We start from the raw sequence: 15,826 nt of genomic DNA, 5'->3' as shown, positions 1-15,826 counted from the left end.
TGTTTAACTCTGGAGGCACCCAGGAGGGAGGGGACACTAATATAAACAAAGCAGTGAAGAACGCAAATAAACTAGCTACTGACAGGCACAGGCATGTTATTTAGAAAGACAGCTTTATTATTATTCCAGTTTGGTGTTCAGTGGGCTTTGTAGCATCTATCCTTCATCTCTTATTAGGTCCCCAAACAGCAAAAACTTAACAAATTCGTTATTCACTTCTCTTGCTCATATTTTGAGGAGGCAGCTGTAAAACAGTTAAATGCAAATAAGCAATATGAGGCCAGCACTATTTTCTCTTGTTACTGTATATTTTTGTCATGCCCTCCACTGTTTGTGAGGATTTCTAAATAATAGGTTCATTGCACTGAAAGGATGCACGAAGTGTTATTAAAATGATCTGTATCTGTGCACGTGATAAATCAGTAGGAATGCATAGAAAATAATAAAGTTAAATTCAGCAGGAAAGATAATTCCATTTACAAAGTAATTTGCCTAACTTTTTTCATGAATGAAAATGATATTTAGTGTCATGTTTGCTTAAAAGAAGAACCAAAGTTAATATTTTTCCATATTGATGTTATCCATTCGGGAAGCATGCTCCTTCTTTAAAGAACATATAACTATGAAGTAAAATACAATAAAGAACCTGAACTTTCAGTATCTTCAGTAACTATTGGAACAATCACAATTTGAAGTACTAGAGCTATTCATTTTCTAGTGAGTTCATTAGCAAATATATTTTATTCAAAATTACATGTAATTTTTCCCTGGCTACTTAGAGGTATACAAAACCTGAAGTTAAGTAAAACAGTAACAGCAAAACAAATGGGGCTTGATTTTTATTTCATTCTGGTTATTTCTGAGCTAGGAAAACATTGGCTTTTATAACTCATATCATTAGAAGTAGTAAGTTTGTATCACTTCTTAACTTCTACATCTAGTTGACTGCATTCAGGTGTAATCAGGGAAGCTTTCAAACTGGAAAATAATTTTGCTGTCTAATTCAAACAATGGCTATGGCAAACAAGTGTATATGAATCCAAACAGATCGTGTTTGCTCAACTCAGATTGAGGTTATTATATTGCCTGAAGCTTTTTGTTTCCCTCCCACACATCATCAGAGAATGCTGACACAACAATATTGTAAATTCACTATTCTGAATATCTTAGACCATGTTTTACAAATAAGGAGCCTGTAGCATTGACTTACACACTGAGAGATTAGTGAAGGCTTGGGGAATTAATTTTTGGATTTTGATAGTCCTTTACCAAATAACTACACGAGCCGGGAAAGTGATTACGTGTGAGTGTACTTGTAGGGTGTGGGTGTGTTTGTAGTGTGTGTGTGTGTATGTGTATGAGAGAGAGAAAGAGAAAGTCTGTGTGTTTGGGTGTGTGTGTGTGTGTGTGTGTGTGTGTGTGTGTGTGTGTAGGGTAGAAATGGAAGGTGGGTACCCTAGAAGGATGAGGGAGAGCATCAGGATGGTAATTCTCTCTTCTGTGTGTATCATCCTACCACCTCCATTTTCTAAACTGTTCATGGAGGAATCTCCTTGTTCACTAGCTTGGTATGACTATTTGATATTTCAGATTTCTTGATGTACATCAGGATGGAGCTGACCGTCATTGCTGAGAAGGTAATTTCTCTTACCTCTGATGATACAAAACCCAGAAGTTTCAAAAAAAGGTAGCCTATCATTTGCCTTTTTAAATTTTTTAATATTTTTTTGGTGTTTTATTCTCTTTACTTTGCTCATAAGGGAAAACCCTTTGGAGAAAAGCAAATGCCATATTTATGTTGCTAAACTGAAGGTAATATTTTCCCCTAGATTTTCAGGGAAATAAATAAATGAATGAATGAAAGGTGATAGATAGCTTTACTTTGAGAATAATTCATGGTGGAAATTTTAACTATTAGAATACAATTTTCAGCTTGCAGACTCTTTTTGTATTCCCAATGTCCTCCTCCATACACACGACAAGGCGAATTCTTTTTTAGAAGAGAAATAAAGCCACCTGTGTTTCTCTAGCTCTACCATTATTTCCTGTTTTCATTTTATTTTTGCTACCTATTCTTATTTAAAGGACAATTAGAATGAATTACCTCTGCTTCAGAAGTGAGAATTTAATGTGGTGGCTGGACGGGGGACTCTACCCTTTAGCCAGAATGCATTTACTGGAGTGAAAATGCTGTATAAAATTGCCTTGGGTGAATTCTAAACAACTGAGTAAGAATGTGCACATTTATATATATTTTTCAATCTTGCTTTTAATTTTGTTGAATTGATAGCCTTCAGTCATAAGAAAGCAGTAAATTTTTGTTCTCATATGAGAACATATGCATCCATTTCCCTTCTTCGTGCACACACTTGCTAAGCACATGCACAGATGATAATTCATGCACAGTTGCAGGTACCCGCCCTAAAGTGGTACATATTATTAATAAAATAACGTTAAATAGCAGAAACTCACATACTGTGTGTACTTTTTTCCCACACTCAACAACGGCACAAGCTTCTTGCTCCTTCGGTCCTCAGGCTCATATTCATAATAGAGCTTTTTAAGGGACACTTGGCCTCTTGCAAAAAAGTCGAGCATTTTGCACATTCCACGGTTTGGCAAACTCAGAACTGGTTATTTTCTCTAGACCGGTATCAAGTTCTTCTCAGGCATATGATTTCACTTGAAGTCCTGCCCAGGAATCCTTCAAAGTGAGCGTTTGTCCCGCTCTCATGATGTCAGGCGGTTTTCCCTGCATCTGTAATTTGAAGAAAAACAAACAAACCTGCGGGGTACAAACGCCACGGAAACCCAAACAGAACTCCGTGGGGAGCGGGAGGCTCACCTGCGGCGCGCGGGAGGGGGGCCGCCGGCCCAGACTCCCCTGCGTGGGTGGCGGGCCGGGGCCACACGGTGGGGAGAGTGACAATGTCCGCGCCCTTCTCCGACTGCGTGGACCGCTCGGGGCCCCGCGTCTGGCCGCTGCGCGGAGGCGGCGGTTCCAAGTGTCAGCGGTAGCAGAAGGAGCCGCCACAGAGTCAGGCAAAGGCCCAACCTCCCATTTCCAGAGACAGGCCTGTATTAGCGACAAACACGGGTGGGGCGGGGGGGGGTCCCTCCCCCCCCCGGGGGCCACTTTTCCAGAATTTTCTGCGCGTGTGTCGTAAAGCGTGCCCCACCCCCAGCACCAGCGAAAGTGGAAGGAAAGTGCACCGACAAAGTGGAAGGAGAGATCGGTTACCTCATGATTTCTCAAAGCCGGCAACCCCACTCTTTCCCAAGAAACTTCGAATCCGAGACCTCGAAAATGCAAACAGGATTATTAATTATCCTTATTTACTGAACAGCCAAAGATAGACCCAGTAAACAGGGCATGAGATACATTTGCCATTTGCTTTTGTCCCAAGGCCCCAGGACGTGAGCCCACTTAATGTTCTTAGCAAATCAAAGCACGTGTCCTTTGAAGAAGGTGTGTAATTGGAGTTTAAGGCATGTATGGAATTCCCAGATGTCTATAAAGAGGGAAGAAGCATGTGGCAGGTCACTGGAAGGTGGGGCAGGTTAAAATCACTGGCACAAAAGTCCCCCCTTTCTAGTCTCCTTCTTTATAAAGGCCAGGGAGATAAACCTTGGGGGAACGGATGGGACGGAATCATAATGAATATCCAGCTTCTCATATCAGAGTCCTAGTAACCATGGCAAAAAGCACATGGTCAGAAAACCTCAAAGAAAACACTCAATTATAGCCGGGATTTCGTGGGCGCCCTGCAATGAGATTGTTTGGGGTTTGCTGCAGCGAAGGCCTCGAACGGCTGTCCTTCTTGTTTACGTGGACTGTTTTCTTTTCCTTCCATTTCCCGCCCCCCCCCTCAAGTTTGTGGATGTGTCTTCGTACTTACGCGTGAACAAAATTCCAGATTAGGAAAAGAAAAAAACATTTCTAAAAACATTCATCCCAAAGGCAGCCTTCTTGGGGGAAGGGAAATTACGAGCAAGTGAAATTAAATTTCTGTAAACCACGCAGTTTAAACATCTACCAGAGCGAACGTTCATTTAAAGACAACCATCAGAATCAGCAGCACTCTTTTTTCATTCCACTGAAGAGTATATAGATGTATATGAGACTATGGAATCTAAGCGCGAGTTTGAATATTGCTTATTAGGCAGTTTTGTTTTGTTTTGTTTTTTGTTTTGTTTTTGGTCTGAAGCCGGAATCGAAGGCAATCTGACTTTTCTCCTTGGGTCCAAGATGGTGCCCTCATTTACCTGCACGGTGGAACCAGAGGCGGGAGACGTAAGGATGGGGTCTGCCAAAGAAGCTGGCCGTGGCAAAGGTTGGCGTTGGGAGGGGGGCTATGTGGGGTCCTAGGAGGCTGGGGGCCAGAGCGCGGGGGCTGGAACAAAGCGCGCCACAGACCCCGCCACTGAGTCAGGCGGGAGGGCGAAAAGGACCCACCGGGGGTGATGCGAGTGTGACAAGTGAAAAGTTAAGCAGGTACCTGAAGGAAGTTTATCTTGCCCAGATGTTAGGGCTTTTATGAAATGTCACGTGAAGAGAACAGATGTACAATTTGCAAATGGGGCCACGCCTGTAAATACAAGGAAGGCAAATGCTTGGAGGAAAATCCAGGCATAAATCATCAACCTCCTTTTCTAGATATCTATTTTCTCCTTTAAATATTTGCTTCCGGAAAGGGAAGACACATCTTAAATCCTTAAGTGCCTCTTCCAGGAGAGGTCACAATCTTATCCCTTCCCAGCACCCGCCCATCCCCTAGGTGCCTTGGGTGCAGAGGGTTGAGGTGGCTGGCAAATTTCCACCCCCTCCCGCCCCCCCCCCCGCGCTTTCCTTCTTCACGTTCCCCATCCCCCACGTTTCTGTCTTGGCCTCTCGGAGACTTTTGATCCTGAGAAACGTATCCGATCTCGGTTTGGAAAAGCTGAAACTAATCAATTGCCTTTTTGAAGGGGTAGAGAGTGATAAGAGGGAAGGAATGCCAGGACTGACAGACCCTAAACCTCCAAGATGCTTGAATGGGCTGAAAGATGAGCGGGTGATCCCTCCCTCCTGGGGCCGGGACCCAGGCTCTGGGGATCTTTGCTGCCCATTGGGTAGGACTTTTAAGAAGTTAAATTATCGGTTTGATTGAGGATTCTTAAAAATCACATGTACAAATAAGGAAGGAAGAAGCTCAGTTCATAAACAAAATTAAAATGAATTAGTAGTTGCCCAGTTGTGGAAGACAGTCCAATTCCTTTCTCTGTTCTAAGAGAGATGTTCATAGAGGCTATTGTGAATATTAACGGGTGGCTCAGGCCTGGATCTCTGCACACATTAAGGTTTTAAATATTTGTTGACAATACTTTTAAGACTGTACATTAAATGAATGAACTGTTCTGTGGCTCTTCATTTAAATGCAACATTATTCCTAAGTCACTGTTACACTGACAATTGCACCTGGCTTATAGTTATTTTATAGCTGCCCATACACCTCTGTATTTAAAAAAAAATTAGAAGTTGGGGTATTTTCTTCCACAATATTAAATCTAAATTTACTGTCAGAGTTTTTATTAATCCTCTTTGGGTTTCCAAAGAATTGAAATAAATTCAAAATGATCACATTAGCTTTAAGGGTGACAGTTTTAAAAATGTGCAAGACCAGATAAACAGACACATCTTTTCTCTCTATGGCATTTAATCTAAATACCCATCCAGCCGTCCCTGAAGGAACTTAACGTTGATTTATTACCTTTGGGTACATATCATATCTGGTTATGGCCCCCAAAGCATCCTGGAGGAAGACCTCAGGTCCTGCGCCTCTGGGTTTGCCTAGCCAAGATGAATGTTGGGTTGAACTGCCAACACCCTGACTCTGATATGTTACTTTGGGGCCTCCAGACCTCCATTTCTAAACCTACTACTGGACACAATAGTCCAAATTTCTTTTCCTCTTTTGTTTCTGAAACTTAACACCAAATCAAAGAATTGTTACTATTGTTGAAAGCCAACATGCAGCAGAAAGAGACCGAGTCAACACTGCATTTTAGTAATGATAATGAATCCTTCAGAGAGGTATGCTGATGCACCCCTACAACCTTGTTCCATTCCTGGGCAGAACCCTACCTTCCAGAGCAGCATTCTTTACTTTAAAAATGTCCTTATAAATCCCTCTTCCATTATGACAGAAGGAAACTTCTGTTAGTCTCTTGCTAAGGTTGCCTCTCGCCTCATTCCACCCTTGACTTTTCTTGCTACCCCCCATCAACACACACCTTCTAAAACTTTTAACTTTGTAACATATGAAAGAGACCTGGAGCAGAGAATCCTTCTTCCTCTTCCTTCTCTCCAGGCCTCGACTGAGTGAAACTTAAAACACATCTCATAGATCAGTTTTCCTTCTCTGAAGTTAGGCACCGTCCACGACCCGGATTTTCAAATAGCGCAGGCTGGAGTCTGCAATATTTAATCCAGTCAGCTATTAAATGTCCTCCGGCTAAATCAAGAGTATAAGAATCCGTAGTGGGATAATGATACCAAGAGCAGTTTGGTAAAGGAAAGGGGGGCTGGGAGGGGGCACGAACTGCAGGGATCCTTTGATTTGGAAAATCCTGTTTTTAGAACTCCTGTCAGAGTAATAACAAAGCAAAGAGACATGAAAGAGCAGCTCTTTGTTCCAGGATATGGTTTTAATGAAATACTACTAACACACACACACACACACACACGAAAAGAAAAGAAAAAGAAAAAGAAAAGATCTATTAATAACCGCTTCTGAGACTCCGCTTTTCCTTTACCTATTAGGGACTAGCAGGCGCGCAACGTGACCCCCTCTCCCCCCTTTTCTGCCGCCTCCTTCCCTCCCTGGTTAAGCCGACGTGATTGTTCTGAAGAGTCCCGGCCCGCACAGAACCCCGGACCACACTGCCCTCCGCATCCCGGGTCCACGTCCCTTCTTTTAGCAAAGCCAGCCCCCGCGGGAACTTGACTGCCAGGGCTTTGCCTTCTCCCTTCCCAAGGCGGGTACCCGCACTTTGGGAGCTAGTTCTTCTGGTCCCTGGCTGGAGGCCTTCATAGAACCCCAACACATGTGGCACCAAGGGGATAGTGTGCCCCAAATCTGCCTGCCTTGGCTCCCAACTGACCCTACCCAGCGCTTTTTTGTTGACTTAAAACATCCGGAGGGACTGCAACTAATAGAGCGAACGGGGCTGGGGGTAGGGGAGGGTAGCGAAGAGGCAAGGGGTGGGGAATCAACCAGAGAAAAAGCAACAGCATTTGGGAAGGGGGGAGCAAGCTTTTAGGCAGCGGGAACGAGGCATTTTAGCAGCCGCGTCTGTCATCTGTAACAGTGGACAGATAAAAACCGTCCCAGATCAAAGAGGTTCGTTCATAAATCACCCGTAAGAAATGGATTGTGAGGAGTAAAAGACACGTGTCGAATAATCTCAACCCTGCAGTCAACTAGCTGCCAGCGCCTTTCCTAAGGCCCCCTCTCGCGGTACCCGTGCAGCGAGCGCGTCTCCGGGAAGGGAATGTATGTGGGGGGAGGTCTCTCCATGCTAGTACCCCCCACCCCCCCCACCCGCCAACCTCCTACCCTCCACCCCGCCGCCCCCTAGCTTCCGCCTTAGACGCCCGGCTGGGCCATCCCTGCTCCAGACTTGAGATTTCAATACAATCGGTTGACTCTAGATTGACCAAGGAAGTCGTGGTAAAAAATGGAGTTTTTTCATTTCTGAGGCAAGAAAGTTGCTCTCTCAGAATCTTAGACATCTACCCTTCGAGGTCCCCTCTTTGTGTCCTTGTCCCTCTGCTGATCCCTCTTGAGAGAACTCGGAAATTAACAGTGTTATGGTGCAAATGTAACGCAGCCCGGAGAGGGAGTTCAGCGAGAGCAGAAATTGCCTGGGCGGGTGTTTTCTGTTCGGAGTTTTCGAAGTTTCGGACGAACAGTGCTTCGCACTGAAGTTTGCCGCACTAGTGTAATCTGTAAAAAGCACTTGCTGTCGCTACACTAGGACAAAGTGAATTCTTTCTCCCGCTCCCACCTCCCCAGCTCGGGACTCTCTCGCACCTGCTTCTCTCTTGGTTGAAAAAACTAGCGAAAGCCAATGTCCAGTCCCGCGTTCTAAAGTCTCCAGCCAGCTGTTCGGGAGACCCCAGAAACGCGTAATGGGCGAGTTGAGAAAAGCTGTGGTTGGCCATCCCCGAGAAAGCAGTTGACAAATCTAAGACAAGACAGAGCTTGTGAATTTGTGCGGGGGATTTACAGCGACAAATGCCTCTTATTCCTTCCTTCTCTCTCAGTTTTAGCATCCTCCAGATAAGTAGGATTTTGCTTATAATAGGTGTTTATGGTTCCAGGAATTGCACTTTGATCTAGGATTTTGGGGGTGGAGTGTCTAAGGGGTCTCTAGACGCTTGTCTGATTTGAATGCTTTTCAGGATGATTTATGGCAAAAGGCTCCTTTCTGACACTTCCAGATGCCAAAGCTCTTACCTTCCAGGAAGGGGTGAGGGAAACCTGCTTCCAATAGCCGCGAGGATGGGGGCCGGCGCGCCTACCGCGCCACCCTGCGGGTCACCTTAAGCTGACAGTATGCACCTCTAGCCTTCTTCTTGAGCCGCTGAGAACCTTTCCCCGCCTTACAACTGAGGAGGAGGGAGAGACCTTCTTTTTTGATGACCAAGCTACGGAGGGAAACCAAGTCACCGTTGTAAAGTTAGTCTCTTGCAGTTAACTCTATTTTATGCAATTAACCACCTGCTCCCGCCCGGTTGGCGGTTTGGTGTTAATGCGATCTGACCCCCAATTGTGAAGCGGGGCGGGAATAAGCCCTCCGTTGGGACCCCTGGTGGTTTCACCCGCCGGCCTAAGCCTCTGGCCGAGGCCGCGTGGATCGAAATCCTGGTTCCCGCGGGGCGGAGGCCGGGGCAGAGCTCAGAAGCAGCCGGGGCCTCGGGGCGGGGTGGGGGGAGGGGGGGGCGATGTCTTTCCGAAAGCTCCCCGCAGTCTCAGGAAGGTGAGGCGAGGCCAGGAAAAATAACCCTCCCGACTCAATTACTGCGAGCTCCACCGTGAAGCTGAAAAGCTGAAATGTGCGCCGCTGCAGGGGGGCAGGTCAGACAGGGCGGACACTATTGCGATTTTAGGGGACTCCCTAGGGCCCGCGGAGCTGAGAACGCGCTGAAGACATTTGTCAACCTAAAGCTAAAGGTGGGCCTGACCCGCAGTAGCCTCCAGCAGACGCTTTTCCCAGTGGAATCGACGTTTTCCAGCCACTTCTTCGAAATGTAGCAGACTGGGGACTGGGGAGGAGGAACTTTGTTTTCTTTCTTCTTTCCCAAGGTGAAGGCAAATTAAGGAAGGAATTAGCCGCGCAGGTTGAAGACCATCGCTGAGGAGGGTCGAGGCCAGGGCACCGCTAGAAAATGTCTGCTTACAGAGGAAGGTTTAGCCCTGAGTGATATTCTGGTTATTTGCTTAGAATCCCACAAGGCTGGGAATCTGTGATATTTGGGGGAAGAGTGTCTGACTATTTCAGTCTTTCTTTGACGAGTCTCCACACTCCCTCCTCCCAAGTCCCTTCGAGATCAGTAACTTGAAGGTCAGCAGTTTGCTTTCCCAATTGAGAAGTAAGCCTGATTTCCTGGGTGAAAGAGAATGGATTAACTCAAGAACCTGTAAAAAAAAAAAAAAAAAAAAAAAGTATTTTCCAATATACAAGCTTTCTTCATTCTTTATAACATTACAAAACAAAAAACCAGATCAGAGTTCATGGTTTATGCAGAAACGATCCTGATTTGATAAGCTTAATCATATGACAAAAGACATACCGATTATTCCCCTCCTCTAAGGGCAGCCTGAGAGTTTTTGAAAGTCACTGCCTTTTTCCTAGAGTTCCAATCACTACATCAAAAGATTCAGGTCACCTCTTGTCTTTTCTGTATGTATATATTCAAGAGCATAAAAATATTAAATAAAAAACTTTTCCAACTTCAAACCTATCAAATGTTTAACAGCTGAAGGATATTCATCTTTAGGAGGCAGGCCAAAATGTCAATAAAAATTTAATTATTTCTGAAACATATGGGAGCACTTACAAGACCCAAAATGTGATACTAAGTATTGATATTGAGAGGAAACCAAACAATATACTTTCATATTTGCTGGTCAAGACCTTATACCCTGAAAAAGTTCCACAAGCCGCAGAAATTTTTATTCTTCCTGACAGGGTTTCTAAAACTAGCATGAAAGACAGGTTGGTGGTCAAAGGGGTCATCTGTATTCTGTGTAAGGAAAAATTAGTGTTGAACTCTTATGTGTTAGGCATTTGTTTTCTGTAGAAAACCGTCAGTGATGTCTATGATAGCAAATAGTATTCCAGTAGGTGATGGAAGGAAGTGCACATTGGTGTGGCCATTTTTTATTTTTAATAGCTACCATGAATTGCTTTTCTGAAATGTTTCATCCAAACATTCTTTCTAGCTTATAATTCTGCCATGTTGAGAGCTAGCCCTTTATGCTGGAAGGTGACATGGGTGGTATTATTTCTGTAGTTGGCTGTGATCAACAAGACTGATATGCAACTTGGAATAATCTCCAAAATATAATTAGGGTCTCTTAGGCAGCTACTTTTTCCACTGATGAGCTTTAGCTTATTTTTCACTCACAGCTTCCATAGGACTTTTGATATCTAAAAAATGACATCAAACTTTAACTGTTGAATTGCAGGTTAATTTGTTGGTCAGCTGCTACTTTTGGACCAACCCTCTGATAAACCCTGATAGTTGGTTTGATTTCGTTGTCATCATTTCCAGTTTTCCTTGTGGTTCACTTCACAATGCCTTTAAGAGTTTCTTTGGGTACCTGGTTTTCTGCTTCCCTAGACAAGAGGTTCTCAGTGTCAACATTAGCTTGATGGTGATTTACATACCTTCCTTGACTGATAACCCATTTAATTTACAGTGAAGGACTGTGGAGTCCAAAGTGTTCAAAATATTTGACCAAGACTAACTGGGTCTAGTCTGTGCTCCTTTCTCTACTTGGAAGCATGGTTTCAAAATTTTAAGCAGGAGAGTAAAATCCAGAATTGGCCTGAGTATAAGAACTACCCATTTTCTTCTAGCTGATCAACTATTCCCCAAGGCTCACCCTTTTTCTCTTTTACTACAGTTTTGCATAAACAAAGCAGATAACAGGACCATGACTGTCTGTCAGTAAGTGAGGCTGAACACCTCTTTGTGTATAGATATAACACCTGGTAAACTGTAAAAATCAGCATCCTATTTAGCTGTTTTATCCTTTCATTTCCTAAGAATGAAAATGGATATGTCTTTATTTTTACTAAAAATTCTAATAGTAGGGCGCCTGGGTGGCTCAGTTGGTTAAGCGACTGCCTTCGGCTCAGGTCATGATCCTGGAGTCCCGGGATCGAGTCCCGCATCGGGCTCCCTGCTCGGCGAGGAGCCTGCTTCTCCTTCTAACCCTCCCCCCTCTCATGTACTCTCTCTCTCTCATTCTTGCTCTCTCAAATAAATAAATAAATCTTTAAAAATAAATAAATAAATAAATAAAAATAAAAATTCTAATAGTAATATTATGAATATGAATATTAAATTATGATTTATGAATTATTTTGATTTTTACAATTATTGATACAAAGCCTTGTTTGTGGAAAAATGCCCCAAGACCATTATTTTTGCCTCTTATAAGGACAATTACCACTAAGAATACTCTTATGCATTCAAGACTGTTGGAAAAAGAAAGATAATTTAACTAGCATGTGCAGAAACTGTTTGTTGGGTAGAAAAACCAGGAGTGTAGTTTGCCCCATGGAGTGATTATGGAATGAAGCAGAACCAAAGGAGAGTGATCATAAGTGGGTTTTCCTACTCTGCGAATGATCCCAGAGGCCTTTTCAGTTTGCAATCTGTGATGCTGTTCTTATGACTGACATGCTTTCCTAGTGGGTTTTGTTTTCATGAGTTACTGATGCAAAGAACAATTTGAAATCCAGTTGCAGGTAGCACAGTTCTGAAAAGTAACACCCTACGTAAAGAGTGTGTGAACTTCCTCGCGGGTAGAGCCACGAGTGACTGAGTGACTGTCATTCACTGCTGTGAAAGATCTACTCACTTCTCTGATCGCCCAGCTAGAGTCAAATATCATGTAGATCTGCAGAGGCAATTTCGAAATGTTCACTCTTCCCCAACCACTTTTCCCCAAGTGGCAGGCTGCGTGGGTGGCCACCGTGACACTGCCTTCAGTTAAACAAACGCATGATTATTCAGTCAACAAACATTTCTTGGGGGCCTCTCTAAAGTCTGAAGACTATGTAGAAGTGACTGGGTCATGTTCATCATAACAAACAAAGGAACCTCTAATCACAGAAGGTTGGTCTCACCTGTGGATATTTGCTGCGTGTGTGCTGAAGGCCCCAACAAGAGGTTTTCTTTGATATTCTGGGGTGGTGCAGAAAATTAGGGCCCCCCTACCTGTGGAAGAATAGAAGTGGAGAGGCAAAAGTGGTTCACTCTGCATTTAGCGTTCTCAGAGTGGAAACTTTAGAACAGAGAGTAAAAGTGACTCTAAGAACATTTTTTTCGAAGATTTTATTTATTCACTTGAGACACAGAGAGATAGAGAGCATGCGCAGGGAGAGAGGCAGAGGGAGAGGGAGAAGCAGGCTCCCTGCTGAGCCAGGAGCCTGATGTGGGGCTCAATTCCAGGGTCCTGGGATCATGACCTGAGCTGAAGGCAGATGCTTAACCATCTGAGCCACCCAGGCGCCCCATAAGAACATTTTCTTTTGGCCTTTGCTACTTTTCTTTCTTTCCAATGCACATTCTGTAGCAACATCCTATAGATTATAGCTGCTTATTAGATTTTAAGCTTTTTGTGCCTAGCCAGCTCACTAGTAGAATCCCAGCATTTTACTTAGCACCTGTCACATCACATTTTTGTTGATTCGAAAATCACCATTATACTATTAGGGAAACTGAGGCAGAGAGGCAGAATTCACATCTAAAAGAACTTCCCCCCAAAGGACAATATGACAGTCTCATACTATGATGGTGGGATAATTCATATACTTACCTCTCAGGTTTAGAACGAAAACCCAAATAAGCACAAAATAAGACATGTATTAAAACATTGAGATTCAGGCATTCATTTTAACTTAAGTATTTTGGAGTGTCTTTCTGTATGGAGCCCACAGCTGTCATTTGCCTATATGATTTCTTTGTGTGAAGAAGTAAAGGGATCCCTTTCTTCCAGGGTTTATGGCTTGTCTATCAGAGAAGGGCTGATGTCAGGCCCCATTACCCCATGGACCAAGTGCCCTTGTTCAATGAATGTCCCTCACAACCGTGGGTAGCAGCCTTGGCACCTCAAAAGCAGTAATTGTCAAATTTAATAAGAAATCTGGCTTGCTTGTTATCAGTACATTTTCATGTCTATGAAATTGGTTCCACTTGATTTCTGTCAAAGACCCAAATACAGAGTTTCCACATGTGCTTCTTAACCAAACGGGGGCAGTTTATCCAGAAAGGTCTCTCCTTCTGCTCTAGCCAGTTAGAGTTCCATTTTCCTATATTCCTGGGCTATACAGAGCTCTACATTACCCCATCACCTCCTAAAACAGTATGAACACTGGTAACTAAACGGTGTATGTCAATCAGTTTCTACTGAAAAACTGAAACTCCAAGTTACTTCCTTATTGCATATATATGCATACATTATTCCAAACCCAAGAGTGGCAGTTTAGAGATTTAAATATAATTGATTATGAATTGAAAAGAGGTATTCTAAAACTATTTTAAATTCGGCATGATTAGTATGAATGGAGAAAGCTGCGTCTCCACCCCCATTCTTCTCCTGCCTTCCCCTCACTCCAGGGATGCGGTGAACTTGTATAATTTAAGGCAGGTGGTCCACGTAGTAGGCTGACCACAGAGGATGAGAGAGTGTGCATTTGATACCCTGACTTCTGCTCTTTAATAGACTTTAAATACACTATGACTATTATTTGGCTTTTGGCTATTACATTTATTTTCACTTTCTTTCAAAGGCTTCTCTCTTTCATTTCGTCATTTTCCACACACTGAAATGCAACCCAGATCCAATGGCACCAAATAGAGAATTTATCTATATTGTCATCAAACTAAATGCAAACGAAATATCAAAGGGGGGCAGAGGGCACCACTATGTATGGCTCTTGAATGCTGACAGAAAATGCATGCATTTTTCTTTGCCTAGGTAATAACAATACTTTATTTTTATATAAAGCCTTTCATCTGAGAATCTCAGAGGCCTTCAAGATGCTGTTTGGGTCTGGCATTCTTCAATGGGCTGCCCTTTGTCTCTTTCAGCAAGGAAACATTCCTGCTGGATGCAGCTTCATAACTGAGCTTGCACTTGAGTGTGCACATTCAGGGGTCCAAGGGCACTGAGTGTTTCTTGAATAGATCAAACAAATGACCAGTTATGACATTCTCAAAACAACCCTGAGAGGAAGATGGTGGCAAAGGTGATTATCTAATTTGCAGATGGAGCAGTTGTGGCACAGCAGGTTAAGTGACTCACCTGAGGGCACACAGTGGAGTCTTTGTTACTGCTGGAAGCAGTAGTGACATCTACCAGACCATTAGCATGGCTGTGTTTTCTCTGACGTCCCACCTATCTGCTCCTTGCCCTTGCAGGATGAAAATCTCCAAGAAATGGCACCCTTGTGCACATAAAAAGAGGTTCGAATGCAAGGAAGGAGAATAGAGTAGCAACTTTGGAAATGTTTAAGACAAAGAAATGCGTGGGCCTTCTTCAGAAAAATCAGTGAGTCTAAAATATAAAAGAAATATCCCTTGCACATAGAAAGTGGAAGTATGATCTTTAAATTCCATTCCTTATAAGTAAGAGAGCATGTGTTGATCTCAGCTAGGAAGCATAGATTTAATGTGATATGTGTTTATGTATGTGTGTATATATATACATATATATGTATATATATGTATATATATGTAAATTCTTTAAGCCATTTGCACATTTTAACACTTAAAAGAATTTTTCATTTATATCGTACTTATAACTATCTTTTTCTTTCCTGGAGTTTTGTTTTGCTCATCATTTCAAGCATAGTCACTGGCTTCAACATCACAGTTATTAAACTGAAAGAGCCTTGCATCTGGATTATTCCTTGGCATCACTACATGATTTACAGTTAACTCCATGTTTGACAATTCTGACGGTGATATGCCACTTAACATTTATGTTTTAATATCTTCTTAGGACACCATCTCATAATTTACTTTTACTTTTAAAATTCAGTGGGGCAGGGATCCCAACTCTGCTTTTGCAAGTAAAGTCACTTCTGGATTTTATTCCAGAGGGAGTATGTATATATATTTTTAATAGAGAGGACTTCAATAAATGAGACTATAGTTTTCATCTGAGAATAATTGTGCACTTGAAACAAAATAATTTATTAAACAAAACACTTATTTGTTTTGTTTTTCTTTCCTTCATCTTATATTCCTTTTGAGTTTCTAATGTGAAACCTATCTCTCCAAGTGAAGGATTATTACCAAAAGCAAAAAAAAAAAAAAAAAAAAAGCTCTGGAGCAATTCTAGTATCATACATCCTGAAGCTGTCATTAGTCCATCTTACTGTCAGTTTTATATAAAAAGAAAAATATCTTGGGTGTGTATCTTCCTATTTTTCTAAATTTAGAAATTCTCGGGTCCAAGATATGTAATTTAGAAAGTTTAGAAAAAGCTGTTCCTTATATAACATTGGTTTTACCATATCGGGGGTAGAAATCTCTGTG

At 42.7% G+C, this 15,826-nt stretch overlaps 1 protein-coding gene and 1 long non-coding RNA gene across 9 annotated transcripts in view; one reads left to right on the top strand and one right to left on the bottom strand.

The window, feature by feature from the left end:
- Positions 1-15,826, top strand: part of TWIST1 (twist family bHLH transcription factor 1) — a 90,451-nt gene that overhangs the window by 2,260 nt on the left and 72,365 nt on the right. For 3 of the 7 annotated variants that reach the window (XR_004923838.2, XR_004923836.2, XR_013442778.1), the window contains exon 2: positions 1,591-1,687. The exons of 2 other annotated variants lie outside the window; for them this stretch is intronic. The gene's annotated coding sequence lies outside the window, so the exon portion shown is untranslated. The remainder of the gene's footprint in view (positions 1-1,590; positions 1,688-15,826) is intronic. 2 more of the 7 variants (XR_004923837.2, XR_004923839.2) reach the window with 1 other exon arrangement.
- LOC118548988 (uncharacterized) lies at positions 97-9,683 on the bottom strand. 2 transcript variants are annotated; one of them, XR_013442781.1, is made up of 5 exons: positions 9,230-9,683; positions 8,502-8,692; positions 2,846-3,300; positions 2,473-2,758; positions 97-244 (listed from the first exon to the last, which is right to left on the bottom strand). It is a non-coding gene; the product is annotated as an uncharacterized LOC118548988 (long non-coding RNA). The 2 variants fall into 2 exon arrangements; XR_013442780.1 differs by having other exon boundaries at positions 2,473-3,300.

The sequence above is a fragment of the Halichoerus grypus genome, chromosome 12 (genome assembly GCF_964656455.1).
Source record: "Halichoerus grypus chromosome 12, mHalGry1.hap1.1, whole genome shotgun sequence".
NCBI lineage: Eukaryota > Metazoa > Chordata > Mammalia > Carnivora > Phocidae > Halichoerus > Halichoerus grypus.
Note: the sequence above shows the minus strand (reverse complement) of the source record. Positions and strands in the feature narration are given on the sequence as shown.